The sequence below is a fragment of the Manis pentadactyla genome, chromosome 14 (assembly GCF_030020395.1).
Source record: "Manis pentadactyla isolate mManPen7 chromosome 14, mManPen7.hap1, whole genome shotgun sequence".
Lineage (NCBI taxonomy): Eukaryota > Metazoa > Chordata > Mammalia > Pholidota > Manidae > Manis > Manis pentadactyla.
Window position 1 is genome coordinate 6,730,347 of NC_080032.1, and position 14,190 is coordinate 6,744,536.

A 14,190-nucleotide genomic window follows, 5' to 3' on the forward strand; every position below is an offset into this window, starting at 1 on the left:
AAAAAAAAAAAAAAAAAAAAAAAAGACAGACTTCCAATGGTAAAATAAATAAGTAACCGGGATGTAATGTATAGCATAAGGAATATAGTCAAGATATTGTAACAGCTTGGTAGGGTGATAGCTGGAACCTAGAATTATGTATATAAATGTTTTATCACTGTGTTGTACACTTGAAACTAAGGTAATGTAATACTGTGCGTCAACTACCCTTCAATAAAAAATAATTATCTAAAAAAAAAAAGCTCTCTGCCCTTGACTGCTACCCAGCTGGTGTGGGCTGCCCTGTGCTGAGTGGCGGACAGCCACAGCTGGCGCTATGGGTGTGTAACCTATGGGGTCCCACAGGGTCCCTCACCCCAGAAAGGCCTCTCACTTAAAGTTTAACACTCTACCATCACCATCTGGAAATCCTTAATAAATTTTTCTTTGAACTGACATGCTGTGAGTGAAGTCCCATGGGAGAATGGAGCAGAGAAAATAAGTACAGCATGTGTGTGCTTATATCTAAGAATAGATACACTTATATGTCGAGAATGGCAATAGCATCTTGATGCCCCAAGACCACAGAATTACAGTGGGCCCACACTGCATGGGGGTTCAGCAAGACCCAAAGCAGGTACAAGGCAGATGTGCTTATGCTAGAGGCTCATCCCCGAGAGGCCACGCCTGCCATTTCAATCAGAACTTGCTTGAACACAGAAAGAAGGCATTCATGTTCTAAGAAACCTGAGTGGCCAAAGAGCCCTATCATGTTCTTTCTTACATGCCTTTGCCTTCTTTGTATTAGCCAACTACTTCTGCTAAAAATAACGGAAGGAAAAGGAAAGATAGGGCAGCCCACAGTTGAGAGTGTTTGTAGAATGTGCATGTATCAAGAAATAAAATAAAAACATCTGAGTTTGCTTTGTGCTGCATTTTCATGGCTGTAGCAAGAACAAAATACAAATGCATGTACAGGCTATGAAATGCAAATTGGGTGAATTTGGTGATTTCACAGAGGAGTTAAATTCTCTCATATTTTTTGCCTTTTAAAACTGGCATTGCACAATATAAACACAAATGGTAAAATTCAATTCTTGCTAACAATTAAAAATTTTATTTTTTCTTTCCTTAGAATGACACTAAATAGCAAATAAATGGCAAATAAAAAGCACCATAACAAGGTGAGAGAGAGAGACTGTGGAAGAAAGGAAAAAGTTTTATGTTATTACTTTCATCAGCACTTTTCCCCCTGCTTTTTGTACCAGGGCCCTGCATTTGCATTTTGTGTGGGATCCCACAAATTATATAGTCGGTCCTGGGGGCAGCCGAGAGAGAAATTCCAGGATCTCTGCTTCTGAGTGAGGCACTTGTGGTCAAAGGAAACCCCACCGAGACACCAGCACCATTACTAGCTTTAGTACAAGATGATTTTAGAAGCAACATGTGCCTCAACATGTCGAGAGTTTAAAATTTTTGCCTTTGTCCATTCTACTTTGACAATTAAACATTTAAGAATCGTAAGAGAAACATAAGCTCTCTGTAGTTAATTCAGACAATATCTAATGAAGTAATATATGAAATGTCCTTTTTGCTGCTCACTGAAATCCCTACACCTCCCAGAAATAAGAGCAGCTAGTCTGTGGTCTGTGCCCTTTTCCAGGGAGGTGATAACTGAGGCTCGGAGAGGGGAGGAGAGCCATCCACAGTGACCTAGCTACTAAACAGAAGAGTGGAGACTTGCCCCAGCCAGGTCTGCCTCCCACACTGAGTGCGCTCCCCTCAGACCTTCAGTAGAACTGTCAGTAGTACGACAGGTCAAGGCAGACCCTGGAGACTGCCCTAGATTCCACCCTGGAATGACAACGCTCCAGGGCTGCTTTGGAAATCCCAACCGGATGTTAATTTCACCACTGTCCATGGCCTTCATAATATTCTTCTTTTAAAAAATGATGATTTGGAGTAAGGAGATCAAGTACATTATTAGTTCCTGGGATCTCAACTCTCAGATGAATTCATGCAATTTAGTGCCTGCTGATGCCTCAGATGCAAAGTTCCAAGGCAGGCTGTATTAGAAACAGCAGATGTCCAAACTAACTTGACTGATGTAAATACAGTATCGGGAGTAGGGGACGGGACCTACTGATCAGAGATGATACCTAATCATCTTTGGACAGTCAGGCCCAGGCCAAATGTCTACCTCAAGGTGCTGTTCAATACACTGGGCAAATTGGATTAGATAGTGTGCACAGAGGTTTCTAATCCTGATGTCCTTAAAGGGAAAAGATCTCTCAGTTTTTCCGGGGCTTTGATGGAAGATAGGGAAGCTAGCCCCTGATTTATGAAGATGCTTTCAAGTTTAGCAGCTGTGGCATGGTGTAATTGCAGTAGAAGCGACCTCATCTTGTAAAGTATCTGACAAGGTCACAGTAATCAACATTTTCTCATAACTGCCTCCTCACAGTGTGGGTCAGGGCAGCCATTCTCTTGGCCTCAGAGGATGGCACCACAGCTGATAAGTACTTGAGGAGATGATCTCACCCAATTCTTTCCAAGGGAGTCAGTGCTGAGGGTCAGTAGTCCTAGTTGATCTCTAGTGTGGCTGGGATGAGGAACACGACAAAACTTGGAATAATTTTGAGAAAGCCAATCTGTAGAGGGCAAGGATGCTCAGGGGAAAGAAGAAATGAGGGCTGGCTCCTGGCAGCTATGTTTGCACCATGTGATCCTGCCTTTGACCACAGCTGACTGGAGCCGTGTGACAGCAGATCCAAGTCTGGTCAGTTAGTCCTTCTCCCAGGAATTTGGTGGGAGGTCCAGTCTCTCTGTGTGCCAGAACTACGCATGTCATGCCGGGGAGCTAGGGAGCAGACACATTCTGTTTCCCATCAAAACCAGAGAAGCAAAGAAGCTGGTCTGAAGCTTGAGAAAAGTGTGTCATGTCAGAGACAAATGATAGAGAGAAGGGACTTCTTTGGTCTCCAAAGTGCTCTTTTCCCTTCTTCTAGCCTGCTGACATTCCTGTTTGTTTCCAGGAGATACACTTGTGTTTTTCAAATAAAGTCCCTTTTTATTTATGGGGCTTGAGTTGACTTTGTTGCCTACAACCAAAAGAGCTCTAACTGATTTTCAGGGCTTCTGACTCCTACCCATGTCTCGTTCCAGGTTTCCTGAGGCCCCATTACTTTTGAGTTTGGTGAAATGCCCTCCCAGTAAATTCATATTCTGTTCACTTAAGCTAGTTTGAACAGCTCTTTTCTGTTTGCTTCCAAAAGAGCTTTGACTAAAACAATACCTGTTGTATGTGGAAGTCAACATTGGACAAAGCCCTATTCAAGATGTCACTTCATGTCTTTTTTTACAAGCTTCTCTGTCCTTTGCACAATCTGAGGGGCCACATGCATGTGGTCAAGAGAATGCAGGAAGTGACTGGGAGGTTTCCCCTAAAGAAGCAGAAAACAAGACTTGGGAGATTCTGGGTTTCCATCTTAGCTCCACACCTTTGCTTTAGACTTTGGGCAAGTCCTCGATGCCCCTCAGGCCTCAGTCTGTGCATCTCTAAAATGGGAATGATAGTCCTCACTTTCCTGATCACCCAGAGTTGCTAGGTGGCCAAAGAGTACTAGAGGTCAACAGTGCAAAGAACTATTACTTTATAATGACTACAAAGTGAATACATGGCTATGTAGAAAAATTTGAAAATAAAGAATAACATAAAAAGGAAGTAGAAAACAAATTCACCTGCAATTCTGCCCCCACTAGATGCTGCTGTTAAGATTTTGCTGCACATCCTCAAATCTTTTTTCTGTCTACCTACTTTTTTCCTGACAGAATTAGAATCCTATTGTGTTGTATAAAGTGGTTTCCTACTCTTTTAACTCAGCAACAATTTGTGAATATTTTCCAAAACTCTGCCATTTCATTTTTAGTGGCTGCATGGGATTTCATCGCAGAGAGTAATCTTAATTCTCACAATGGTTCCCCCTTCATTGAAAGACCCGTTCTGGACACGGGGGGCAGTGCACTGGGAGGAAAGCTAGACATCAAGAAACACTTCATTCCATTTGGACTTTGAATGTTTGCGAATATATTATGTATTCAACTGAATAGATGGATGAAAGTCTTCAGACAGGAACTGAAATCTGAGCTGACTATTGAAAAACAAGCAAGACATGTTTTTAGAAGATAAAAATTTTATGCTGGGCATAGAAGCCACAGGGCATAAATATGCAAAGAAGCAAAAAGCTAACCTTTTCAAACAATAAGGCTTCTCTCTCACTTACCAACTTCACATTTCCCTGTATGGCCCCGGAAGATGACTGGTTAGCCAGAGACGGGTAAGATTCCTCAAGGGAGGAACAACCTAAGACAGGCACAGTCGCAGGGGGGCCATCAGGTGAGAAATTGGGGATCAACAGAGGTGAGGCTTAGAACCTCACCCCCCCTGTTCTGAGAGAAATCTTCTGCATACGTGGATGTTTTATTGCCCTGGTCTAGCTTGGATTAACACATAGTCTACAGGCACACACCTGATCATCTACATGTGCTCTCTTACAACACTAAACTATGTTTTCTACCTTTATCTTGTATCTACCTACCACTTCAGCATTTTATTAAAAATAATAATAATAAAGAGAGAAATGTGGTATCCACATATAAATCAAGTTTAAAAATCAAATGAATAGTCATATTTGAACTGACTGTTTATAGTTCATAATGCATGAGCAAAACCGAAAGCTTCTGTGATGGCTGCCCTTGCACTGTTCACCATGTAACTTATTCACTATGTAAGAATTTGTACTCCATGTAAGAATTTGTTCGTTATGCATCAGAAGATTGGAGACTGACAAAAATTAGGCTTGGGGTGGATTAATGATTGTGCATTGAGTATTGACTCCCCTATACAGAAATTTATTGTTGTTAACAACTATTTGATCAATAAATATGAGAGATGCCCTCACAAAAAAAATATATATATATATATATATATATATATATATATATATATATATATAAACACACTTCCAATTGTAAAATAAATAAGTAACCGGGATGTAATGTATAGCATAAGGAATATAGTCAAAATATTGTAACAACTTGGTATGGTGACAGCTGGTACCTAGAATTATCATGTATATAAATGTTGAATCACTGTGTTGTACACCTGAAACTAATGTAATGTAATACTGTTGTCAACTACCCTTCAATAAAAAAATAAATAAATAAATAAATAAAAAGATAAAAATTTTAGTAGGGAAAGGGGAATTTCTAATAGGGGACTGCAGAAGCAAAGGGAGGTAGAGAGGCAAGAACCAGAAGTGAGTTATGGAGCGGATTTGTTTATCTGGAAGGAGGCCTAACATCAGGAGCTGGCAACTGACAAAGGCAGGATTTGAACACAGGTCTGTCTGGCTCCTAAGTGCTCGCTAGTAACCGCTATCCCTTTTGCAGGGATCTGGGTCCTACTGGATTTGGGGTAGATCGATTCCCATCCTGAATCTGTAAAATGGAGAAACTGAACTAGATGATACCTAAGGCCTGGTCCAGGTTTACTTCCTGTGAATCCAAGTTCTGATTTAAAACAACTTGTTTGTCGTCCACCCGGGGTCTGGTGGGTCAGATAAGCCTGCCAATGGAGGGGGCTCTGCAAGGGTTTCCAGGAATTTCTTAAATTTCTACATTTCTGTGAGGTTACAGAAACTTGTTTGGAGGCCCAGGCTCCACCTGAGAGTGCTTCTGTGGTAGGGGTACAGTGTCTAGGCTCAAAGCATTTGACCTCGCCGCCCAAGGTCATATGTTACATCCCATTGGCAGAGAAGGGCTCATCCCAGAATCCCAGAAGCAATTTCTGGGCACATAAATGAGAGTCCGAGGACTCCTCCGAGGAGACCCATTCCAGGTGATAAACTGGGGGCCGCCCTCCAGCCCACTGACGTGATTGAATTGGCCAGCACCATGTTTATGGAAAAGTATGGACTTTTTGCCTAACATTTAACAACAGGAGATTTCCAGATTTCTACACTGTCATGAAAGATGGAACACACATCACGTGAAAGACACGACATACTGGGCTCACATTCCCACGACTGGCTGGACTAGGGCTGTCCCTTTGCTGTGGTGCCTTCCCTGGCCCTAGAGCTCGCCCTGGGCGCACGCACCTCACCTAGTTACCCTGGGCCCTGGACATGCAGAGCTTGAAACCCTGGATCTAGGCCAACTCCCTTGTTTTACAGGTGAGGAAACTGAATTCTAGGGAGAGGAAGGAACTCAAAAATCACAAAGACTGGAGATTCCAACTAGTTTCCAAGGTCCAACTCCCAGCCCCGTGTGTCTTTTGGAGCATAAGCCACAGACCAGAACACTGGAATCTTCATGCCTGAGGAGGACATTGAGAACCTACTGTACGCCAGAGGCCCCACACTGAATGGGACAGCAGCTCCCACTGACTGCTGCCCCCAGAATCTCATGCAACCTGCCTCCCCTTTTCCCTCCCCACTCCCCAGCTCAGCCAGGTTTGGGAATCACCTGGCACCAGAATAGGCTGCTTCTCACTCACAAAGGCCCCGTTGCCAGAAAAGAAATAACTCTGTAGCTTTTCTTTCTCACCACTCAGAATTTGTCTGTGGCTCCCTGAATTGGAAACAACAGCAAGAAATTAGCTACCATTTGCTTAAACATTTACAATGTGTATAATACTAGTCTCCCTAATCTCTGTAAGAACCTTGGGCTCTGGGAAGTTAAGATAGATTTACCTCAAATCTCACAGCCGCAAGTGGGTTCAGTCATCTCCGTCTGACAAGAAACGGATGCTCTTCTTATTCTCTGCAACCTCGGTTGCTAGAAATGGATTTTCAGAATCAAGTGAGACCTGAAGTCCCGAGGATGTGGGTTCACTCTGTCCCCATGACTTCCCAGGTTCTCCACATGACTCTTCTGCATCAGGTTTGCACAGAGGAGAGCTGGGAGTCGCCCTCAGGAAGGAACTTCAGGGAGCCAGGCGGTGTTTCTGTAAATGTGGACTGTGCGTTGCAAGCTTCTGCTTGTATCCCCATCTGCCCCTCACCCCGGCCCGGAACTGAGGTGAATATTAACCAGCTGGGACTGACACACCATATTCCTGAGCCAGAGTGGATCCGAGGCTCCTTTAGCTACACCCCAGTAATTTATATAATAAATTCCTCTTTTAAAATCTAAGTTTTGAACTTCTGAATATATTTCTGTTGTTTTAAGCCTGGTGCTCCCAATCTATTTATCTTCCATCCCCAGTAGAAAACTCCTTGCAAAAGCCCCATCAGCCCCCCATACTGTCTCTATTTCAAGTCCAACATATAGATCAGATGGTCGTTTTAAAACTTTCGCTATGTTCAGTGTGCAGAGATGGTCATCACAGTGTTGTCTGTAATAGCAAAGAGAAAGGAAAAGGACACAACTTAAATGTCCAACATAGAAAACAGATTAAAAAATCAAAATACAACATCCACCCAGTAGGAAAGCTCTGCCACCAGTGAAAATAATATTTACTTATTTTTAATTTTTATGCAACAATTTGAAAAGTACTCAAGATATTATGGATTCTTTATTGCTTTTCAAATTACAAAAGTAATTTCTTTTCATTATAAAAATAAAACACTATTGAAGTGTTCAGGGGAAAAAGTAAAACTGTCCCACAAACATATTTACCTCCAATCCCAGTGTTTACATGCAATGCATTCATGACATACTGGTATGTTTAAGAAGCAGTATAAAACTGTATATATTCATTAGTATTTTTTTTAACCTATGCATTAAAACAGGGGGATAAAAGCTATCAGTCCACTTTTGTTCATACCAGCATTATTCACAATAGCTAAAATGTGTAAGCAACCCATATATCAATCAATGGATAAATGGACAAGTAAAAATGGTATATCCATACAATGGAGTATTATTCAGCCTTAAAAAAGAAGGAAATTCTGACATACACTACCAACATGGATGAACCTTGAGGACATTATCCTAAGGGAAATAAGCCAATCACACACACAAAAAAGACCCACAAATATTGTATGATTCCATTTATATGAGGTACTAGAGTAGCCAAAATAATAGACACAGACAGAATGGTGACTGCCAGGGGTTGGGAAGAGGAAGGTATGGGGAGTTGTTGTTTAATGGGTATAATGTTTCAGTTTTACAAGATGAAAGGAACCATAAAGTGGGTGCTGGTGATGGCTGTGTAATATTATGAATGTATTTAAAACCACTGTACACTCCTGGGAATTCCACTCCTAGGAATTTACCCAAAGAAAACAACTTCTCAGACTCAAAAAGACAGATGCACCTCTATGTTTATCGCAGCACTATTTACAATAGCCAAGAAATGGAAGCAACCTAAGTGTCCATCAGTAGATGAATGGATGAAGAAGAGGTGGTACATATACACAATGGAATATTATTCAGCCATAAGAAGAAAACAAATCCTACAATTTGCAACAACATGAATGGAGCTAGAGGGTATTATGCTCAGTGAAATAAGCCAAGTGGAGAAAGACAAGTACCAAATGATTTCCCTCATTTGTGGAGTATAAGAACAAAGCAAAACTGAAGGAACAAAATAGCAGCAGACTCACAGACTCCGTGAAGAGACTAGCGGTTACCAAAGGGGAGGGGTGGGGGAAGGGAGAAGGGGATTGAGGGATATTATGATTGGTGCACATGGTGTGTGTGGGGTCATGGGGAAGACAGTGTAGCTCAGAGGAGACAAATAGGGACTCTGTGGCATCTTACTACACTGATGGACAGTGACTGCAATGGGGTATGGGGGAGACTCAATAATAAGGGTGAATGGAATGACCACATTGTTTTTCTTGTGAAACCTTCATAAGAGTGTACATTAATGATATGTTAATAAATAAAACTACTGTAAATTTAAAAATTACTAAGATAGCAAATTTTATGTTATGTGTATTTTACCATAATGAAAAAAATGGGGACAAAAAAAGGCTACACAAAAATATACCATTTTAGTACTTCTGTTTGGGTGGTGGGCCTGTGGGTAAGTTTTTTTCTTTTTTCTTCTGTTTTTCTTCATTACCCAAATAACACTTTATGAAAGAATAAACATTAGAAGTGAAAATAATAGAATCTTTCGTCTTTCTTCGTCTTACGTAACCCAAAGCCCAGCGCTAGTTCAAGATTCAGTCTGTGTGGAATCTGGCTGCAGTCAAGCCAGGCCAACCACCCCCATAGCAAGTCATGAGAGCTACCAGTTTTGAGGCAGCCCAGAAATCTGGAAACTGAGGTGCGGGGAAGGGCAGTGCTCTGGAAAAAGCCTAAGACACAGGCCCAGCACGGACATCCCCGGGAAGTCATCCCTGCCCACACGCTTGGGGTCCCTCCCTGAGGTCAGTTCAGTTCAACAAACATGAAGTGTACTGAGTACTGATGATGTGCCCCAGCTCCGTGTCCCATGCCAAGGGCTGGGGAACAGGAATGGTGACCCGGGGGCCATCCTGACTTCTCACAGTCTGGTTGCGCTGAAACAAAGGGCTCAGAAGGAGCTGCTGGTTGGACTTCAGCTAAAAGCTTAACTCGATTCAACCATCTTTGTTCAGGCAACTGACCCTCACTATTGGACGTTTAACTGGTTTCCAGTTTCCGTTATCAGACACAACGCTCTAGTGAACGTTCTTAAATCTACACCTTGAAGCACAGCTGTGCTTATTTATTGCATCAGAATCCTACAAATGAAATTGCTGGTTCAGAAAAGTAAGTATATTAAGGCTTTTAATACATATTGCCAGATGGATTTCCAAAAAATTGCACCGTTGTACCATCCCAGCAGTGGGGTATAACACTAGTTCCTTCCAGGCCCTTGGCAACCAGGAAGGCAGTTAACAGAATATTTGGTAATTTGACAACCAAAGAAGGATTTTTGCATGTGTTCATTTAACAAATATTTGTGAGTGTTACTCATTGTGCTGAGCAATGGAGACGCAGTGGGCACACGTCAGTAGGGGGCGCTGCCACGCAGCCTCTGTCTAGATGGAAAGAAGGTACTTTAAAAGGTGATTATTACCTTGAGAAGTATTGGTGTCTGAGCTCTTGTGAAAGGAAGGAAAGGCGAAGTCTAGGGCACTGTTGTATTGGAAATTTAACAGGACCTAACTAGTTAGGTTGTCTACGGTAACTTTCTTGAGGAAGCTGCATTTAAACAGAACCTAATTACCTGAAGGAACAAAATAGCAGTGGATTCACAGACACCGGAAGGGACCTGTGGTTACCAAAGGGGTGGGGGCTGGGGAGGGTGGGTTTGGAGGGAGGGGTTGGGGATTGGGGACACTATAATTCACAATCACAGTATAGGTAGGTCACGGGGAAGGCAGTACAGCACAGAGAAGACAAGTAATGACTCTATAGCATTTTACTATGCTGATAGACAGTGACCACAATGGAGGGGGTGAGAACTTGATAATATGGATGAATGTTGAAACCACAGTATTGTTTGTGTGAAACCATCATAAGATTGTACATCAATGATACTTTAATTTAAAAAATTTTTTTAATTGATATAAAATTCATATATAAAATTCACCATTTTAACCATTTTAAAGTGTACAATTCACTGACATTTAGTACATTCACAATGTTGGGCAGTGGAGAATTTTTTAATTTATGTATTTTGAAAAAATTCAAATTTACAGAATGCTTAAAAAGCAGTAAAATGCATACCTTACATTTGGGGGTGTTTATTTTTTAATGATCTCCAAGAACTCTTTCTATATTAAGGATCTTAACTCTTGCCCTGTCATGAAGCCAATCTTCTTCAGCTGGCCATTTGCCTTTCAAGTACGTGTGGTGTGCACATGTGTGTGTGCATGTATGCCATGGTTTATCATCAGCCATGTTTCCTGCCCCCATGTCGCCAGCAGCACCTTAACTCTCTTATCAGTTAATCAGGAAGAAAAAAGAAAATCCTCATATATCTGAATATAAAAAATATAGAACAATTGCATATGAGGATTTTTTCCCTTCCTTCTTTGTTCCTGATTAACTGATAGTTATGGTCCTGCTGGAGACACAGAGGCTGAAAACATGGCCAGTGATAAAGAGTGGCCCACGGGTCCCTGTCAGTCCCCAAAGACCACAACAAAGAAGGGCTGAGATAACCTGGGTGGGGCCAGGAGGCAGAAACTCCTCTGTCTCTGCCACTTGCAGGATCCTTGATGAAGCTCAAAGAGCTGGGCTTCCAGAACAGGCAAATGATTTGCACACTCTCTCCAGTCACAAAGGAAACCCAATTATCCAGAAAGAAAAGAGGCCCAGGGTTCAGTGGAAAGAGCCTGGCCCCTGGAGTCAGGGAGGTCTGGCTCATTGGAGTCAGGGAGACCCCACCTTCAACTGGTGCAGGCACGGATGAACCAGCTTATTTCCCAGTTACCTCACCTATAACAAGGGGGCAATGATTCTACCCTCAGAGGAAGGTTGTGGGGACTAAAGAAACTGCTCACAGCTCACCCAAAGCTATGCTGTCAGCAAGGGGCAGAGCTGGAAGCTGACCTCACATATGCTGGCTCCAGACCCTGGGCTCTGCCCCTGAGTGAGGTGCCGTGATTATCCCATGAATGATCGCGTCACAGCTGTTATTAAGGAGCCCAGGCTTGAAAACTGTCAGTGAAGGAGGTCAGTTGGCATCATGTACCTTCTAAGCAAGTCCAGGAAGGCGAGTGGGGTGATTCCTAGACCTTCAGAAACAAGGTGCCTCTCTCCTGTGCTACCCTCCATGGCCTCCTCTCGCTGGGTCCCTGGCTCATGGCCAATCACTTGACAAAGCCTGGCAGCCCAGGTTTGTGGGGAAGGTCCCAAGAGCAGATGGAAGTCCAGATGCCACTCTTACGCATGCTCTGTGCTGTCCCTTTTCCTTCCTCACCTAGCCATTCCTGTTTCCTCATCTGTAAAGTGAGAATCCCAGAGTAGGTACCTCATAGGGGTGTTCTGAGAACCACAGAGGGTGAGCCAAGTTAACACTCTCAATACCATGGCTGCACAGTTAAGAGCTCAACAATTGTGTGCAGTTATCAAGGCCCCATCCCTGCCCTGAGAGAACTTTAAAACATGTTGGGAAGAAACTACACTATTATGAGACAAGATTATGATTATAAAGTAGTCTATAAAATAGGGCCCAACTATATTTTAAAAACAGCAACATTTTAAGTTATGTAGAAAAGGAAAAAGACCAGAAGGAAATGGTGGTGAAACTATACAGGATCTTTATTTTGTGTATGTGTTTTCATATATTTTCTACATTTTGTGCAATGCACATATCACTTTTGCAATCAGGTTAAGAAAAGCACCGCGAGAGCTGAGAGCAGCTCTGACTTGGATCTGTGCTTGCAGGGGGAGGATGCCCAGGGTAAGAGGGGCTTGAGCAGGGCCTGGAAGGATGGGGGAATTTGAAGAACTAGGGAGGAAAGCCAGGAGAAGCACTTTTTATTTCCTTGATTTTTGTCTGTTTCCTTTGAGGCTGTGGGCTTGAGGGCACAGCACAGTCCATGGTCTAGCTTGTTTACTGTTACATCCCTAGCATCTAAAACAAACAAACAAAAAGTTCAAAACCTGGTGCTTAGTAGGTGCTCAATATGGATCTAGTGAGCAAATAACATTGACACCTCCACTTAGCCTGGGAGACAAGGATGCCCTCAGTTTGCTGTCCAACTGGTGCCCTACCAACACAGAGGTGCATGGTTTCCATGGCAACAGAAGAGGGCCCAGCAGTTGGCAAACGTAGGGATTGTTAGCTCTGCATCTTTTCAAGGCGTGGCCTGGAAAGTAGGAACATGGTGGTGGGCTCTTTCAACAGGTGTTGAGGGAAGAGAAGGAGCTTCATAAATATAGTTAACTCGGCTGTTAACTGGACAGGCTTGTCAAATCAGTGCTCAGGCAGGCAGTTTGGGTCTTTGAAATGGGTAGGTTAGGGGCTCGGGAAAGTTTGGTTCTAGTCTGGACTCTTGGACACGTCACTTAATCTCTCTGGGCCTCAGCATGTTCATTCATAAAATAGGGGGCTTAATCAGCTCTAAAATTTCTTACCAAAAGATGTGTATAGGAAGGCAGTATAACACAAAGACAAGTAGTGATTCTATAGCATCTTACTACACTGACGGACAGTGACTGTAATGGGATATGTGGTGGGGACTCGATAATACGGGAAGTCTGGTAACCATAATGTTGCTCATGTAATTGTACATTAATGACACCAAAAAAAAATGTGTATGGTAGGATTGTAAAATAGTGCAGTTGCTGTAGAACACTGTGGTGATTCCTTAAAAAGTTAACTGAATTATCCTATGACCAGCAGTTACACCGACAGGTATATACCCAAGAGAACTGAAAATATGTGTACTCAAATGTTCACAGCAGCACTATTCACAATAGCCAAAATATTCATCACTGGATGAATTTTTAAAAAGGTGGTTTATCTATACAATGGAATTCAGCTACAAGAAAGAAGTACTGATATGTGCTTCATACAATATGGATGAACCTCAAAAAATTTATGCTAAGTCAAAGAAGCCTGACTCAAAAGATCAAATATTGTAAGATTCCATTATTAAATATCTAGAACAGGTAAATACATAGAAACAGGATGAAGACTGGTGGTTGCCAGGGGCTGGAGGGAGGAGTGACTGCCTAAATGGGTAGGCTTTTCTTTTGGAGCAATGAAAATGTTTTGGAACTTGGTAGAGGTATTGTTTGCACAACATTGTGAATGTATAAGCACACTTTACACACTTTTAAAATTGCCCTGTAAAACGTGACTTGTAGCCTCGCCTGAAGTTATGGAATCCAGGAAGCCTAAACTATGGGCAAGAGGGAAGGTGGAGTTAGGGATGAAGCTGAGAGATCATTACAGGCCTCCCACACAATTACACTGCCAATGTGACATGCAGGAAAGGGCTCCCAGCTGGGGTCAGAACTGGGTTCTTGACCTGCCTCTGGCCGCTTGCCCATGGTGGGCTCCTGGGTCACTCACTCAAGCTCCCTGAGCCTCAGGCTTCCTAACTGCAAAATGGGGCTGAAGCATCTTGTCCTCAGAGCACTGTGGATGACATGACGGTCCTGAGGGCACTCTGTGAACTCATCTTCATAGCATGAACTCTCTGGGATGAAGCCAGTCACAGTACCCTGTTTTCTAAGCAAGGCAGACTGAAAGCCACTTCCTGGTTCATATGG